The 12,185-nt window shown below is 43.5% G+C and overlaps 1 protein-coding gene across 2 annotated transcripts in view; it reads left to right on the forward strand.

The window, feature by feature from the left end:
- The first annotated feature begins 781 nt into the window (after positions 1–781).
- Positions 782–12,185, forward strand: part of rhobtb4 (Rho related BTB domain containing 4) — a 40,090-nt gene continuing 28,686 nt past the window's right edge. The window contains exons 1-2 of one of the 2 annotated variants that reach the window (XM_052067398.1): positions 782–957; positions 1,387–1,484. The gene's annotated coding sequence lies outside the window, so the exon portion shown is untranslated. Of the gene's footprint in view, positions 958–984; positions 1,158–1,386; positions 1,485–12,185 lie in introns of those variants that run through there. The other variant, XM_052067399.1, reaches the window with a different exon arrangement.

The raw sequence follows: 12,185 nt of genomic DNA on the forward strand, positions 1-12,185 counted from the left end.
ACTTTGAAACTTGATGTCCACTATATGCGTTCATGACTTTTATTCAACATTGCAGATGATTCGTCCATCTCTATTCGAGATATCTCTCCAGAAGCTGACTGAGGAACGTATTACAGTTGTACCCACTGGGGTTTGTTGAGTGAAGAGGACTCCTACAAAGGTGATGCAATCATCTGCAACTTTTATAGTAGCTTTAAGAAGCATATTCTTAACACTGAAAAGTCACAGATGTAATAGTCTACCATGTATGCGCTAATTCCAGTGACATAATCAGCAGATAAGGGCAGCTGCACAAGCTAGCGGCAATGAAATCCAATTCAAGAATTGTATCCCAAATTCTGACAAGACAAAGGTCAACCAATGTTTGATGAATCGAACAGTTTACTATTGCGGTTTTGATGCTTTGAGTTACAATCTGGGCGCCTTTTGAGAGCGGGGGAAATACTCAAAGCACCTCACTGTGATGCAAAATACAACCACAATAATAATCCATTGCTCTAAATCTCTGCAAAGGCAGGTAATCTCATCTCTGCTTCGTGGATTGGACCGCACTAGATTGCGCAGGACTACTTAGTGTTTCAATAGAAGTAATTACAGTACAGGATGTCTTTTCACAAACAGCTTTTCTTATATTTTGTTTCTTCCATTGGATCGCCCGGTTGTGCAAAACTACTTTATGCTGCAATACTTTTACAGCGAATGGTGTACTTCGGTGTCAACTGCTGTACGTACACGTGCGCGTGCCCATGCACGAGCACCGACTGGCACTCTCTCCACTTTATGAATGAATGGATGGGTGTGGCTCGGAGCGCACTAGAGATGCGGCTGACGTCGGGGCACGCTGCTGCTGCTGCTGCTGCTGAAGGCTGGCCCGGAGTGGAACATCAACATAAGTGGGCGCGACCACGGCGAGGAGAGGGCACGAAGAGCGCAAAGGCAGTCATCTGCTTCCCTTAGGTAGGACTTTAACTCGGCGAGGAGATGGGACACAAGAAAGAAACAAAAAAATTTGACTTTGCTGCAGTTTGTGATCAGATGCGTTCAGGGTAACTGGGGAATGAGGGAAATCGTATTTTTTTTTCCAACCACGCCGATATGTAAAATAAAATAAGAAAGTGGCGGCATGCGTTGACTTCCCAAGAGAATCTGCTGTGTCGGTGAGACAGGGAGACACGGGGAGGATTTGGAAACAAACTAAATAGCACCAAAATAGCATATTTTCGGAACCCGAAGAAACCTTAATGACTATGACTAACTATAGACGTCCACTCGGTCGACCGGTCCTAAGAAAGGTTCTGATTAGATGTCATCATCCAACTCTTCTTCCTCCTCCTCCTCCTCCTCCTCCTTCTCCTCCTCATCATTGCATGTGTGTGCGGCTTGCAGGGAGAAGCAGAAGAGCAATCGGAAGGTGTTAAAACTGTAAGTGGACGTCGAGGAGAAAGAGACGCGAACTGATTCCCGGTGGTGGATGTCTGTAAAAGGTAAGAATGACGTTCTTTAAACACACACACAGGCACACGCATGCACACTCACGATGACAACAACAACAACAACAACGTGGTTTTGAGCTTGTGCACGCAGCAGAACTTTACAGAAGACGGGTGGGAGTTGCGTAACGGTTTGGCTGTACCGCTTCAAAAAAAAGTTGTCAGAATAACTTGTACTTTATCTTAACAAAACATCTGTTCTCAACATATAACTCTATACGGCTTTCCAGTAATCATGATGAATAATTGTGTTGAAGATAACCAGAGGAAAACACATTTCATCAAACTTTAGTGGGTGTGTCACTTTAAGCGACTGACTAACATATCATGTGTGCGTCCTTAAGGCGTTTGTCTTAACAGAAGATCAACAGAGAATGCCTTTTGCTTTAGATCTATTAATCACATTGTAATTTTTCATCTAGCAATTGTGCCCTCTGAGGCATTCGTTTTGAGTTTTTATACAAACGCTTATGTAATGAATATGAAAATGGTCAGTCAGGGAAAAAAAAAAAGGTTGAGAAGATCTAAAAAAAAACATGTGTCACTGTACTTTTTCACACTTTAGCTCGTGGTGTTGCATCGCTTTTGCACCATTCAGACACATTGAACTTTTAATGTTGAAAACAACCCATTCCTGCATGCCAGTCATGTGAATGTAAGTGTAAAAAGAAGTTAAACATTTGATGACGTGACACCATGCTACTTATTATGTTTAGGAAATCTGCCTTCTTTTCATGACCTTTCGTGTATCTTCTTTGTGTCTTTTAAAAATCTGCTTCGCTACCCAGCCAGTCTTGAGGTTGCTTCTTCTTTTGGAAAATGTGCCAAAAAGATGTCAATAAGCCAACGGAGCACTGGCACCTCGTGTGTTGTTAACAGGAAAGCTTTGTGTGAATTGAATTAGATTATGTTCAAAATCCAAAGCGTTCGACCTTTGGCAGGTTCAATACGTTTTTCTGTATGTCAACATGAGCAGAGAACAGACGATGTCGGCGCTCTATGGTAATCTGATGAAGTTGACATCAGTTTCTCCGTTCCGTCTCGCTCCTGTATTTTTCTATCAGCTGTGGAATTTGAACCATTCTTCCTTCAGGGTGAGGCCGTCTCGCTGTCTGCCAATATGCAGCAGTGCAATCGGTTCAGGAGCCTTGTGTGTGTGTCTGTGTGCGAATGCACGTGTGAAAGGGCAAACTAATCAAAGTCAAAAGCAGGTTTCTTGGATGCAGGACATGTGCACATTAAAAAAAAGAAGTAACAAAGACGTTACACTGCGTGACCTCCTCTTCCCGGAACCACATGATGTTTGTCTTCTTGGGAAAGTTTTACAGAGTGAGAACACCAAGTCGGGGGTGCAGACAGAGAGAGACAGAGAGAAAGAGAAGTCGGATGGTGTGCATGGGCAATGTCAATGAGCACAGCAATTGGGAGCGTGAAAGAGATGAGCGGGATGGAGGGATAAAGGATGCATACGCAAATTTGACCTTTCCTGAGGTCAAATTGCATGGAGCAATGAGTGGGGAATAAAATGTAGGAGGAGGAGGAGGAGGAGGGGTGTCAACTCCGAGATTACGCATGGCCATAAACACACCCAAACATGGATTAATCCTTACATATTGATCGGATATTTTTACATTTGAAAGCAAGAGAGGCCCGGTAGTCCAGTGGTTAGCACGTCGGCTTCACAGTGCAGAGGTACCGGGTTCGATTCCAGCTCCGACCTCCCTGTGTGGAGTTTGCATGTTCTCCCGGGCCTGCGTGGGTTTTCTCCGGGTGCTCCGGTTTCCTCCCACGTTCCAAAAATGGCAGGCTGATTGAACACTCTGAATTGTCCCTAGGTGTGAGTGTGAGCGTGGATGGTTGTTCGTCTATGTGTGCCCTGCGATTGGCTAGCAACCGTTTCAGGGTGTCCCCCGCCTACTGCCCGGAGACAGCTGGGATAGGCTCCAGCACCCCCCGTGACCCTAGTGAGGATCAAGCGGTTAGGAAGATGAATGAATGAATGAAAGCAAGAGAAAAAAAATTCCTCGCAATCACACCCTTCCGGGTCTTTGATGCATAGGCACAAACAAAAGCCAGCACCTGTCCCCTGACCCAAAGTCGCACGGAGGCTACCCTCTCATCCACCGGTGTTAACTCCAATCTTCAGTCATTGAACATTGCCCACATCTGCTCTGCACCTCTCACCATGGGCAACTCCAGAGTGGAAGCGAGTCCAATCCCTATAGAAAAAACTGCTCACACATCAGCTCGTGTTCCTTCCCTGCAAGAGAGGTGACGTTTGGCCCCTCCCAGTGATGGTAAGCCCATGGGAAGTGGGACCCATGTTGCCTCTTCGGGCCACTTGGGTGTTGGCCCAGCTACCGGGTGCTCGCCACAGTCAGGTGATGGCTTTTGAACTGAATAGAAATTGTGTTACTCGTTTAAAGGCCTCTGTTGCTCTAAATTGTGCTTATATACAGTCTGCTCAGATCACTCCATTAACGGCTCACAAGGCATCAACAACCGTGTCTGTGTGTGCATACGTGTCGAGAGAGGTGGATAAGAAGGTGTCGCCAGTGAAGATAGCAATGGGTAGGGCTGGGCAGGACTGAAGGGGCAAGGGGAGATAAGAGAACCCACAGGAATAGTGAGCAACATGTCTGCTGACCGAGGACCGGAGAAAGAGAGAGACAGAAAGAGAGAGGCGGAAGAGACTGTCGAGTGATAGAGGACATTAAACAACTTCACTGTTGATAGAATGGTGAAAGAGGGCAAGGTTCCAGGACCGGAGGTTGACCACATCTGGCGTCATAGAATCTAGCCACTGAATGTAGGGGAACGATTTGCAGCCACTTTGATTGACGAAGCGTTCTAGAACGTTCCATTAACTTGCCGTGCATGTTTTTGCAATGTGCGAGTAAACATGAGTAAGCCCACACAGGCATGGGGAGAAGTCGCAAACTCCAAGCGGGAAGGCCGCAGCCGGAATCGAACGCTGCACCTCTGCACCATGAGGCCAACGCGCTAACCAGTCGACGAACGTCCCGCTCAATTAATTATTATTGCTCAAAATCAATCGCTATGAGTAAAATGGTGAATCTGCTTTTCAACCTTTGAGGAACTGAAACCTCTTTAAATGTTAGCCAATTAAGGTCCTCCATTAACCCAATTAAGGTGATTTTATACAACAGTAGAATCTCTAGTTTTTTTTTTTTTTGTGGAAGTTTTTTCAGGGTAACACTTGTGACTGAAATAAAATACTGTAGGTAGTGTAGTTATAATTTACCCTCAATTTTATTCTTCTTTTACGGCCTAAAATAATTAAGTAAATATAAATTTCATGGGTTACATTTACCAAACTCCCATTAATTATTATTATTATTTTTGAGAGTGTTACAAGCAATTTAATCCATTACTGCTTCCACACCAGAATCAGATTCAAGTGTGTAAGCGTGTTATTATTTTTGTCATTTTTGCCTTGGTAAAAAAACAAAACAAAACAAAACAAACAGTTTGCTCCTGATCGTGGCCAACTGTCACACTTGAGAACTAAATATACATAATAATAATAATAATAATAATAATAATACATATAATAATAATAATAATACATTTAATAACAATTTATTTAAAAATATTTAATTTTCAAATAAATGATCCATTCTCCTTCACTTACTTGGCCGCAATTTGTGTTTTTGTTTGTTTATAGCAGCGTTTCCTTCTTGAGCATCTGCTCATCTCATTGAGTCCTGAAAGCTGATCATCTTGGCCTTGATGTCTTAAAAAAGTGCTTCAACCCGACACTGCATGTCTCACGATAGCATTTGAATCTTCTCCGGCTTTTGCAAGATATTGTGACGAATTTGTGTGGTTGAACAGATGGGTGCTCGTCTCCGACTGAACTGCACGTTGACCACTTCCCTCGTTTGTATGAAACCAAACTGAAAGATAGCAGCTCGAGTGTGTTCAGCAATGTCACCACTGTGTCACCTCCTGCAAATTGTCATTTCTTATTTGCCCATTTATTAATTTGCTTTGCCACAATCATCTCCTCCTCGTCAACTGGCTTCCATTAATTGAGACATAGGAATCACTCACTCAAAAATAATAATAAATAAAAAAAATAACAAACAAACACGCACACAAAAGTGTGGGACTAATAAAGGATATCTAATCTGATCTGATCTTATCTTATCTTATCTTATCTTAAATAAATAGTTATTTATATTAATATATTCATTCATTCATTCATTCATCTTCCGAGCCGCTTGGTCCTCACAAGGGTCGCGGGGGTGCTGGAGCCTATCCCAGCTGTCTTCGGGCAGTAGGCGGGGGACACCCTGAATTGGTTGCCAGCCAATCGCAGGGCACACAGAGACGAACAACCATCCACGCTCACGCTCACACCTAGGGACAATTTAGAGTGTTCAATCAGCCTGCCACGCATGTTTTTGGAATGTGGGAGGAAACCGGAGCACCCGGAGAAAACCCACGCAGGCCCGGGGAGAACATGCAAACTCCACACAGGGAGGCCGGAGCTGGAATCGAACCCGGTACCTCTGCACTGTGAAGCCAACGTGCTAACCACTGGACTACCGGGCCGCCTATGTTAATATATTAAATATATATATATTTAATATATATATATTTTTTTTTTGTCAGAGCTTTGATTCACAAGACACATCTGGCGAAAATTGTACACGCTTCTACATTTAATAATCGGCATCTCTGGTGTATTTTATGTGTTAGGTAACCTTGACGTTGTTCTCTGTTGACCACTTTCGATCATCACTTGGCGTTGTTTGTCAGTTTGAGGCGGCCTTCTGCTTCTACTGCAGTCAAATTGGCCGATATCCAACGCACGTCTTCATTGCGAGCTTTTGACATCCAATTCAAAGTGTTTACTTTCTTCTTACACAAACATCCAAATTTGAAGTTAGTCACTGGAAGCACATGGTTGTCAAATGCAGCTCTCGCTTTAAGAAGTTACTGGTCATGTTTAGAATTTTTCCTACTGTGGTCACCAAAAATTCCTCTCAAGGGAAAACGGATGAGAGCTCCCCGCCTCTTCTCCTCTCTTCTCATTTGCAGACTTGAGTCATGGAGAGGAGACTGAACTCCCGAGCTTGCATGCGCAAACACTTGAATAAGGCGAGCATATTGACATGCGACACGTGCCTGGCATGTTGGCTATAACTCTCATCTGAAGCGAGAGAAACATGCCATTCCTGCTAATCAGTATCAGAAAGCGTTTTTATAGATGGACGTACGTTAACGCTCACTGCAAGGTGCTTCCCGTCGTATAACCTGTTTCCATACAAACACATTGTTGTCGGGGTGAAGGGCTGCTTCTTTGCAGTTTTAGGAGGCTGATGCAAGCCGGCTGACACACGCACTGTCTCGCCAACACACACAGACGCATGCGCGCTCACATGCCCGCGGGGACGCACACAGATATGGGAGAATCGGTGTGTCGGGCTGGGTGCAGTGTGACAAGTTCGAATGAGATCTGCCGTGATCTTAGTCAGTGTTTGTCTCTGTGGTTCTCATCCCACATGGAAATGTGAAACTGACTCACTGCGTGCTGCTGCGCAGTTCGGTTTGCCACTCTCAGCCCATTTGGACGCGTTTGAGTCACTTTTACTCCACATTTATTTCAGGGAGCTTTATTAAAATAAGCAGCCCGTTTTTCTATTTTTAGGAAGTGAGACTTTAATCTGGTGACATTCAGAAAATCTGTAAAAAAAAACAAGAGCGGGGTTTGCAACTCATTCACCATGTTAAGACACGTGCCTCCACATGTATCCATTTTTTTTTCTTAAATACAACTTATTCTGTTGAGCTTGGGTGAGCTGAAGTCTATCCTAGATGATTTTGGGAAAGTGGGGGTGGGATATGCTCAGACTAGTCACCTGTCAATCACAGGGCACATATTTTTTTAAAGAGCCATTGACTATCACGTTCACACTTACGGGCAGTTTTCAAATAACAATTACGTGCATGTTTTTGGAATGCAGGCAGAAGCAGAAGACGCCGACATGAGAACAGGGAGACTACATAACCTTTGACCCTGACGCCTCACTCCGGATGTTTAAATAGGGGGTCCCAAAACTATGGCCCGTGGGCCAGATATGGCCCACTTCCACATCTTGCCCGGCCCCCTAAACAATACCAGAGTTGTATTATTATTTTTTTTTTCAAGATTTGGTTATGTGTGTTTTTTTGGAAAACAATAATTGTTTACTTTTCTCTGTGATCGTCACTTTTTTTTTTTTTTACAATCTGACCCTGGCATGAGAGAAGGAAAAAGTGATTTGACCCTCACAGGGATAAAAAAAAAAAATGGGTACATCTTTGTCCGTCTCTCTGCCCCTCACATGATTACCACGCTCTCATCTTAACATTAATAATTAACGTCATCAGCGGTACTCCGATTTATGTAGCCGGGACTGCTTAATGGTAATGCATTTAGGCTGAAATCTGTGCGTTGTTATGCCCCATTATTGTCATGTAGATATACTGTATATATTTTTATTGCTACTTACGTTCCTCTTGATGCAATAATCAATCGTGCAGCCGGGAAGATAATGTGCTGCATATCTGGACTCAACATCGCAATTCAAAATTGCGCATGTGATTTTGAAATAACATCGTGAATGACCTCCTTTCACTGGCGGATTAGCTTGGATCATGCACCATCCCAGAGAGCCTCTACCCACTTGACCATTGACCTTACTTGGATACTTTAAGCCTTATGTGGCGCAGAAAGGCCAGTGACTGACATGTGGTCCCACTGACCATTGTATGGCAGTTGTTTGGACAGGCCACCGCGCATGCAGCAGTAGGGCGGATATAACCCGACACCAGTATAGATTTTTCCATCACTCTATTTTTGGACACCTACTGTTCATAGATGAGTGTGTGTTGTTTAATCATATTCCTGCAAGTCCTGGTTCAAGCAGTTTTCATTTCAGTCATATCTCTAAATTTAGTGCTTCCATCAAAATGGAACGCATGTTCCCTGCACGGGGTTGAGGAATTACAATGTTAAAAGTGCGTTCGCCTCTGAGGTATTGTGGTCGCTCTTTGGGGAATACCTCTTGTTTTTTGATTACGCGACCGCAATACAATGTGAGGAACAAACAGCAGAAGTGGATAAATAACATGCTATAAGGCTATTTGAAGGCAACACAAAGCAGCAACTTCATGCAAAGCCTCGGCTCACCGTAATGTGATTTATTTGTCCATCAGCATCTCTCTCGGCCTGAGATTTTTGCTTTTACACTCACGCTCGTTCCCGCCCTTCCTTTTTTGCCTCGCTGTGTCTGTATGTGTGAGCAACGTCTAAATAGAGGCAGACACACACTGCGTGTCGGAGCCTGGCGGATGCTTGTTTTTAGCACGAGGAAATGAGGCTGAGTTGCAACATTTTATTTGTCAGAGTGACACAAGTGGTCCTCAAGCCGGTGGTAAGAAGCATCATGAGAAAAACAAAAAAGATGGGAGTTGTTAAGCTGTAGTTTGGAAAGAAGCCTCTCAAAGGATAATTTATTCCTGAAAGACCGTGATGACATTTGCCATAATTTATAGGGTTTATTTTAGGACAGTTAATGTTGCAATTGGCGGCCCGGTAGTCCAGTGGTTAGCACATTGGCTTCACAGTGCAGAGATACCGGGTTCGATTCCAGCTCCGGCCTCCCTGTGTGGAGTTTGCATGTTCTCCCCGGGCCTGCTTGGGTTTTCTCCGGGTGCTCTGGTTTCCTCCCACGTTCCAAAAACATGCGTGGCAGGCTGATTGAACACTCTAAATTGTCCCTAGGTGTGAGTGTGAGTGCGGATGGTTGTTCTTCTCTGTGTGCCCTGTGATTGGCTGGCAACCGGTTCAGGGTGTCCCCCGCCTACTGCCCAAAGACAGCTGGGAGTAGCTCCAGTACCCCCCGCGACCCTAGTGAGGATCAAGCGGCTCAGAAGATGAATGAATGAATGAATAATGTTGCAATTAGAGGTTACTCCTGTCCCTTGGAGTGTGTTTTGCTCTTTATGGAAAGATTATAAAGGCCATATTTTCGGCTGGTCTGTGAAGTCTTGTCTTTCTGCAAACATAGCCTCGCCTTCATATAACATCTCCCCTCAAGAAGAGAATTTGCAATTTGAACAAAACCTACCATATTTACGAAAACAGTCAGTATGACTTTGACACTAGGATACGAAAAAAATGATCTGTGAACCCCCCCCCCCCCATGGCCTCCATCTTCGAACTTGATTTGCAGGAAACCACCGTGCGTGACGAAAAACAACATAGAAAGACAGAAGCTAGGACTTATGAGTTGTCAATCAATTGTCAATGTATTCGTAGTCACCGCTGCGGCCTTGCAAAAAAAAAAAAGAAAAAAAAGGTAAAAACAATTACGTTTATAGTCGGACTTAGGATGAATGAGGCGCTTTTCTGAGCCATCGGTGCGAGGTCGCGGGTGTGATGAGTGTGCCTGCGAGTGTGCGACAACTGATTGACATTTCGTAAGTGACACCTTCTGTCTCAGATTTTTTTTTTCCCCTTCAGGCATTGTAGTTTCTTGTCAATCAAGTTTGAGATATGGCTCGAAACAACCGATTTTTTTTTAAAACAGATTTTCTTTATCATGTATGACTTAGACATGGCCACTGCTTTAGCAAATATGAAAAACTGTTTTTTTCATTGCTGTCTTCCGATTAGCAGTGTTTTTAATCTTTCGAGTATTTCTCGCAAATATCGAGGCCAACATGACAATCACTTGAAATTAAAGTTTAGGTCGTGTTTCATTGTTTTGACATTTTGTAGTGATTTTTTTTAAATTCATCATTAGCCATTTGAAGCTTTTTAAAATGAACAAAACCAAGTGCTTGACAGTGATAACTGGTAAGTGCGTTTCTGTTATTTCCTTAGCATCCCGAACTGGATTGTATTCAACTTGAGAGGTCTGACCGCGATCTGTAAAATATCACGCTCATGCAAACCACAAACCGGGGTTCAAGATCATGTTTACATTATTTTTGGGTGTCCAGAGTGGAAATATCGGACCCCCGTGCAACATGCAGGTCTGACGTGTGTGCTAATGAAGAGCTTGTCTGAACCAGACTGACGTCCGAGAAGTGTTTGACTTGGCCTTCCTCTTTGTTTGATCGGGCGCTTTCTGGAATTCTGACTAGCCTGCACTGAGGACATTCAGATCTCACTCTTCACTCCAAGTTGTACTATGATATACTTTACATGATGCAATACTGTATGCGGATGGCGTTAATAGATTTATTGATGCCGCAGCATGAGTGCATTTCTGTTTGAGTCGATCCGAAATGCCATTTTTATGATAAACTCTCCTGCTGATAAGGAAGTTTCCTGCCTTTTTGTAGAGTTCACAGTAGACTATTGAAAGCATAGTCAACCTTTCTAACTCTTTGTCCAGTCCCTTCAATTTATCATCTCTGACCTTTTTCCTGTTTGCTGTCTGGTCAAAGTTTACAGTGTGAACGCGGCTGCCGCGTATGGTCACCATGGTCGTTACTCGTATCACCTCAGGTCGCAGCGAAGCGTCAAAATCTAATAATAGATGGCCAGGAGAAAATAATTTTGATGGATCACAAATGAGCATTCATTACTGTCAATACCTCAATCAATGTCAATCACTTTTTATGACGACAACAAATTTTTGACAAATTTGGGCCTTGCCATAAGCTTTCATATTAATCGAGATAACATCGCTTTCACTTCACATAACAAGTCAAGTCAAGTCAAGTCAACAGTATTTATAGAGCACTTTCAAACAGCCATAGCTGCATACAAAGTGCTGTACATGGAGCGATTTAGCATGCACAATAAACGGTAAGACAAATCGGTAATAAAAGCACCAAACAGTAAAATCAAGAACAAGTTTGTGTCTAACTTCTATTCATCTTTAAAATACAGCTAACAATGTTATACACAGTACACAATGACCGCATGCAAATACATTCCCATCGGAGTTACCTGAGTTGAGTTACCTGATAGATTTTTTTTTTGAATGTGGACAATGTGGCAAACCGTTTTTGTCGACTCAAACTTTGGTTTGGACTGTTGGCAAGTAGGACACTCTTTTAGCTGCTAAAGGGGAGGTGAATTTATTTATTGAGCAGCTGTTCAAGTCCAAGTGGAGTCGCGTTTTACTGGGTTGGAAAATGTAACAGAAGAGAAAGACTTAATTGGATTACAACTGCCACTTGGCTGCCAAAGTTTTGTCTCTGTTCCGACAACCTGTGTTACTGTGTCCACCAGTGAGAGGAGTATTGGAGTTTGTGTGAGATCAGTTCACCCTTTCAGGGGCAGCGGTTACCACAGTGGACGGTTTATCATGTTATGAGGTTACAGGGTGCATGAAAGGGTGAAAGTCAAAATATTCCATTTGTGCGTCCTGTTTTGTGCTGTGAAGCAAAGCACAGTCGAGGGATCTCAGAGAATTTTGGGAGGCAATTGAAGAGAAAATTGCGCATCTGTGCACCTGAGTTTTGCCAGTTTTTCAGTGTGCTGAATAATCCGGCTGTGTGTGTGTGTGTGTGTATGTGTGTGTGTGCGTGCGTGCGTATATATATCTATATCTATCTATAAATATATATATTGCACGTCGTCCCGCACGCGGTCTGTCCTTCCGTCTGTCCCTTTTCAAAACGTACCTACTTCACCGCGCCGCTGCGCGCCGCCACTGCGCG

This window comes from Hippocampus zosterae, chromosome 6 (genome assembly GCF_025434085.1).
Source record: "Hippocampus zosterae strain Florida chromosome 6, ASM2543408v3, whole genome shotgun sequence".
Lineage (NCBI taxonomy): Eukaryota > Metazoa > Chordata > Actinopteri > Syngnathiformes > Syngnathidae > Hippocampus > Hippocampus zosterae.